Source organism: Paramormyrops kingsleyae, chromosome 10, assembly GCF_048594095.1.
Source record: "Paramormyrops kingsleyae isolate MSU_618 chromosome 10, PKINGS_0.4, whole genome shotgun sequence".
Classification (NCBI taxonomy): domain Eukaryota; kingdom Metazoa; phylum Chordata; class Actinopteri; order Osteoglossiformes; family Mormyridae; genus Paramormyrops; species Paramormyrops kingsleyae.
The window spans coordinates 35,106,913-35,113,503 of record NC_132806.1 but is presented as its reverse complement, the minus strand read 5'-3'; the positions used below and the strand labels follow the sequence as shown (position 1 = coordinate 35,113,503).

At 51.0% G+C, this 6,591-nt stretch overlaps 1 long non-coding RNA gene across 1 annotated transcript; it reads left to right on the top strand.

Annotated features, from left to right (window-relative positions):
• The first annotated feature begins 3,372 nt into the window (after positions 1–3,372).
• LOC140593183 (uncharacterized) lies at positions 3,373–4,508 on the top strand. Its single transcript, XR_011993447.1, has 2 exons — positions 3,373–3,603; positions 3,698–4,508. It is a non-coding gene; the product is annotated as an uncharacterized lncRNA (long non-coding RNA).
• The last annotated feature ends 2,083 nt before the right edge of the window (positions 4,509–6,591 follow it).

The window sequence follows — 6,591 nt, the reverse complement described above, 5'->3', positions numbered from 1 at the left end:
TGCACTTTGCCCCATAACCACACCACACTTTGCCCCATAACCACACCGCGTTTTGCCCCATAACCACCTCACACTTTGCCCCATAACCACACCGCGCTTTGCCCCGTAACCACACTGCACTTGGGCCCGTAACGCACACATGTGTTTTGTTTCATATTGTTCTTCTGAAGTAAAATGTCCAGGTCCATAAGGAGCCCTCGCTCGATCTACCCCCCAAACCCCCTCCCTCAAACACCCTCTGATTTCTCGGCACTTTTAGCAATTTCCTGCCAAATTACCGGGTTTGGGCTGTTCTTGGAGCAGCAGGTGGTGGGGTAGACAGTGATAGCATGTGCTGCTGGTGGCAGTGATGATTGGCGAGCTGACACCTGTGTTGCATTATCACTCTTCTTTCCCAGCCCCTGCATGGCACCCCCTACCACCATGCCCTCCCATGGAGCAAAGCAGACACTACCCCCCCCCCCCCCCCCCCCTCCCCCACGATGCGAGATCCAGCAGTAATGCAAGGAGTAGATAGGAGCAAACAAACACCTGAGTCTGGAGCTACCTAATCTCCACCCCCCCTGATCCTCGGGATTTGTTTCTGAGACCCCCCCTTCCTACCCCACTTTTGCATTGCCCATAAATGATGGTCAGCATGATGCATGCCGCAGCGTCCCAAACAACATGGGCCGTAAAAGCGGGAGCAGAAACTGAAATAAGCAGCACTGTGGTAAATGGGAGTGCGACGAACAGCAACGGCGTTACGTCACCTATGGGCGATAAAGCCCCCATGGCTCCTGCAGCTGGGGCCATTATGCTGTAAACTATTTGCTCTGCCTTGTGTTCCACACTGAACTGCTCATAAAAGGGGCCTGATTTAAGTCCCACTGTGCCGATTCAGGGCATCTGCCAACGTGCCGGCGGCAATTCTGCAACAGACCCCTCCAGTCCATCGAGAAATCCAAAAACATTAAATACTGTAAAAGCATTAAAATAAGCAAAAGGGGCAGACAAACACTAACAGGGCCAGACAAACACACCAGCAGACCAGCCCAGAGTCACACACTGCAGCAGGGGCAAACAAACACATCAATGGGGGCAGATGAATACACCAGCAGACCAGCCCCAAGACAAACACTCCAGCAGGGCCAGACAAACACACCAAAAGGGGCAGACAAACACACTAATGGAGACAGACAAACACACCAACAGGGCCAGACAAACACACCAAAAGGGCCAGACAAACACACCAAAAGGGCCAGACAAACACACTAATGGAGGCAGACAAACACACCAACAGGGCCAGACAAACACACCAAAAGGGGCAGACAAACACACTAATGGAGGCAGACAAACACACCAAAAGGGGCAGACAAACACACTAATGGAGGCAGACAAACACACCAAAAGGGGCAGACAAACACACTAATGGAGGCAGACAAACACACCAACAGGGCCAGACAAACACACCAAAAGGGCCAGACAAACACACCAAAAGGGGCAGACAAACACACTAATGGAGGCAGACAAACACACCAATAGGGCCAGACAAACACACCAAAAGGGGCAGACAAACACACTAATTGAGGCAGACAAACACACCAACAGGGCCAGACAAACACACCAAAAGGGCCAGACAAACACACCAAAAGGGGCAGACAAGCACACTAATGGAGGCAAACAATCACACCAACAGGGTCAGACAAACACACCAGCACATCAGGGGATTCTAATAACAGCCCGTTCTGACAAATTAGCTGTGTGATGAGATGAGGGGTGTGACCAGAATGGAAATTAGAGGGCTACCACAGCATGTGTGTGTGTGGTGTGTGTGGGGGGGTCACAGCTGTGTCCTCACATACAGCTTGAATAAGATAAACCCAGGTGCTTACTGACTCCGGGGGGGGGGGGGGGGCGACCAGCAGCTGGGGCTCCGGTGCCATTAGCCAGTGGTTACAATCAATCCAGCCCAGACTCCCGCTGGAGCACAAGGCAAGTCTGAACCTGCCCCCCGCCTCCCCCCCCGTGCCCCACCAGCTTTGCCTGGATTAGTAAATGAAACAGTGGCCACTCCATGGTTAACGTCGGTGCTTGGGCTGTATATCATTAGCTATTGATTAGCCGCTCACACCTAGGGTTGCCACTTTTCATTTGTGAAAAACTCAGATATGTTTTTGGGGGGAGATTAAACCCATCCAACCATCCATCCATCCATCTATCTATTCAACTTCTGTAACCACTTCTCTTATTCAGGGTCACAGGGGGTCTGGATCCTATTCTGGAGGCATTGGGGCGCCAACCCATCGCAGGGCACAAGGCAGGGAACAACCCAGGATGGGGCGCCAACCCATCGCAGGGCACAAGGCAGGGAACAACCCAGGATGGGGCGCCAACCCATCGCACGGCACAAGGCAGGGAACAACCCAGGATGGGGCGCCAACCCATCGCAGGGCACAAGCCGGGGAACAACCCAGGATGGGGCGCCAACCCATCGCACGGCACAAGGCAGGGAACAACCCAGGATGGGGCGCCAACCCATCGCACGGCACAAGGCAGGGAACAACCCAGGATGGGGCGCCAACCCATCGCAGGGCACAAGCCGGGGAACAACCCAGGATGGGGCGCCAACCCATCGCAGGGCACAAGCCGGGGAACAACCCAGGATGGGGCGCCAACCCATCGCAGGGCACACTCACATACCATTCATAAACACACGCACGCCTAAGGGCAATTTGGTACCTCTAATTCATCTTATTGTAATAAATGATAAACATGTAATTCATTTGGGCAGTCTAACACTACATTTCTCACCTTGTTGGAGCCAAATTTAGTTTGAATTTGCGTTTGGTTTAGACTCTTACTTTACTTTAGATTTGCGAGACTTTAGCCTGTAACTTTTATTTTGATATAGCCTTAGGTCGCCTGGCTGGTCAACATGGTTCCTGGTCTCAGGTAGACAATGGAAGATGCTGTAGCTGAATAGTTTTTTACCGTTTTAACCCTAAACTTTGAACTAAAAAAATTAGGATTTATACTTTGATTTCACCCCCCTTTTGGTAAAACTTGGAATTTATACTTTGGATCAACCCTCTCCTTTGTGGATTACAAAAAATTTGGATTTACTCCACTGTGTACCACCTGCTTGCCTGCCTGCCACCTACCTGCCTCCCTCCCTGCCTGCCTGCCTGTTACCTGCTCGCCTGCTTGCCTGCCTGCCACCTACCTGCCTCCCTCCCTCCCTCCCTGCCTGCATGTTACCTGCTCGCCTGCCTGCCACCTACCTGCCTCCCTCCCTCCCTCCCTGCCTGCATGTTACCTGCTCGCCTGCCTGCCACCTACCTGCCTCCCTCCCTCCCTGCCTGCCTGCTTGTTACCTGCTCGCCTGCCTGCCACCTACCTGCCTCCCTCCCTGCCTGCCTGCTTGTTACCTGCTCGCCTGCTTGCCTGCCTGCCACCTACCTGCCTGCTTGTTACCTGCTCGCCTGCTTGCTTGCCTGCCTGCTACCTATCTCCCTCCTGCTTGCCTGACTGTGTGCCCTCCCTACCCACCTGCCTTTTCTACCACCTATGAACACAGGTATGAGCAACAGCCGGACACAGTGTTTTAAGATGAGCACGCACGTAAGAACTATGCAGCATCTTCACTTTGGATTTGATTTGACCCTCACACATCTCTTCGTCCATATGTGACTCACTCTTCTTTGCTGCTTCACAGACATCCCTGCTGTCCCTCTTTGCTGTCCGAAGATGTCCCTGCTGTCCCTCAGTACTGTCCAAAGACGTCCTTGCTGTCCCTCTTTGCTGTCCGAAGACATCCTTGCTGTCCCTCTTTGCTGTCTGAAGACGTCCCTGCTGTCCCTCTTTGCTGTCCGAAGACATCCTTGCTGTCCCTCTTTGCTGTCCGAAGACGTCCCTGCTGTCCGTTCTTTACTGACATCCCTTCCATCCTTCAGTGCTGTCCTCAGATGTCCCTGCTGTCCCGCTGTACTGCCTGACGATGTTCCTACTTTCCCTTAGTGAATACCTTATACTCCATGCATGATCTTTTATTAAAGTTTAATCTAAACTGAAGTTCTGCTTTGAACAAAAGTTGCAATGAGTACATTTTTGCATTTGCTTGATACAAAACTCTGGCGCTTCTTTGCTTTTTTTGTGATTTTCTAGTGCTGTTTTTCCTTAATATTTAACTGAACTTTTTAAACTTAACTTTGGCTGGAAACATAACACATGTGGCTGGGGATTGGCCTCCTTGGGTGTGCCTTAACCATTCAGAAAAGTTTTCTCTCTCTGCCCAGTCCGAGTTGTATGTTGTAAATTTTGGATTTGATGCTAGTAGCTTATGTTTTGTTGTCCTCCTAGTCTGAGAAAAATTTTCAGACTAATATTACCTCGAACTGGCAGCTGAACTTAAAGTGGGGTAGTGGATGGGGAAGCGTGAGGCAGACCACCCGCCTGAGCAGTTGCTAGGCAATAATTTAAGCATTGTTTTTTCAGCTACCAATTAAATAAAAGCATAGACATGGTCAGTTGTTGCTGTGTTTTACCTGTTTAACTATTTACAGATACAGGGCTGGTTGTATAAATGTAACCAGGATGAAAACAGAATAGGAATCCAAGAGAGGAATAGACAGTCAGGGACTGAAATGCACTTATTGCAGAATTTATTTAGAAAAGCAGAAAACAGACAGTCAATTGGCGTACAGATCTGTTGGTCAGGGTCACAGAGCTGGAGAGGTGAAAGCCAGGGCAGTCAGTTCTACAGACACATGAAGGACAGGAGGTGAAAGCCAGGGCAGTCAGTTCTACAGACACATGAAGGACAGGAGGTGAAAGCCAGGGCAGTCGGTTCTACAGACATGATGGACAGGAGGTGAAAGCCAGGGCAGTCAGTTCTACAGACACATGAAGGACAGGAGGTGAAAGCCAGGGCAGTCAGTTCTACAGACACATGAAGGACAGGAGGTGAAAGCCAGGGCAGTCGGTTCTACAGACATGATGGACAGGAGGTGAAAGCCAGGGCAGTCAGTTCTACAGACACATGAAGGACAGGAGGTGAAAGCCAAGGCAGTCGGTTCTACAGACACATGAAGGACAGGAGGTGAAAGCCAGGGCAGTCGGTTCTACAGACACATGAAGGACAGGAGGTGAAAGCCAGGGCAGTCGGTTCTACAGACACATGAAGGACAGGAGGTGAAAGCCAGGGCAGTCGGTTCTACAGACATGATGGACAGGAGGTGAAAGCCAGGGCAGTCGGTTCTACAGACATGATGGACAGGAGGTGAAAGCCAGGGCAGTCGGTTCTACAGACACATGAAGGACAGGAGGTGAAAGCCAGGGCAGTCGGTTCTACAGACACATGATGGACAGGAGGTGAAAGCCAGGGCAGTCGGTTCTACAGACATGATGGACAGGAGGTGAAAGCCAGGGCAGTCGGTTCTACAGACACATGAAGGACAGGAGGTGAAAGCCAGGGCAGTCGGTTCTACAGACACATGAAGGACAGGAGGTGAAAGCCAGGGCAGTCAGTCCTACAGACATGATGGACAGGAGGTGAAAGCCAGGGCAGTCAGTCCTACAGACATGATGGACAGGAGGTGAAAGCCAGGGCAGTCAGTCCTACAGACATGATGGACAGGAGGTGAAAGCCAGGGCAGTCGGTTCTACAGACACATGAAGGACAGGAGGTGAAAGCCAGGGCAGTCGGTTCTACAGACACATGATGGACAGGAGGTGAAAGCCAGGGCAGTCGGTTCTACAGACACATGAAGGACAGGAGGTGAAAGCCAGGGCAGTCGGTTCTACAGACACATGAAGGACAGGAGGTGAAAGCCAGGGCAGTCAGTCCTACAGACATGATGGACAGGAGGTGAAAGCCAGGGCAGTCAGTCCTACAGACATGATGGACAGGAGGTGAAAGCCAGGGCAGTCAGTCCTACAGACATGATGGACAGGAGGTGAAAGCCAGGGCAGTCAGTCCTACAGACATGATGGACAGGAGGTGAAAGCCAGGGCAGTCAGTCCTACAGACATGATGGACAGGAGGTGAAAGCCAGAGCAGTCAGTCCTACAGACATGATGGACAGGAGGTGAAAGCCAGGGCAGTCAGTCCTACAGACATGATGGACAGGAGGTGAAAGCCAGAGCAGTCAGTCCTACAGACATGATGGACAGGAGGTGAGCACATTGGGGAAGTCTGAGGAAGACATGGGCAAAGGAGAGAAAGGAGGAGTGAGTGACACCACATGGAATCACAGTAAGCTGCAGGTGTTTCTCCCAATCAACTGCTTTGCTTAAGCTACTTAAGTCATGATGTGACAATATTAATTTTCATGGACAGTCGCTCAAAAAAGAGAATAATCCTGGGAAACGAGCGGCTTTAAGACATTTTTCGTACCGGATGTGCAGGTATCGGCTAACTGACTCTTCCACTTAGAAACAGGCTGCTTGCCAGCAAGTGCTTAGACGAGAGTGTGGACCATAAATACCGCTCTGCAAATATCCTTAGTCTGATGCTGGATGGACTGGGTCAGAAGGCAAATAAGTATAAAAACTACCTTGTTACATTCCAGCTGCTCCATCTGGCACAATAACCCACCTCATTCTGGTTTA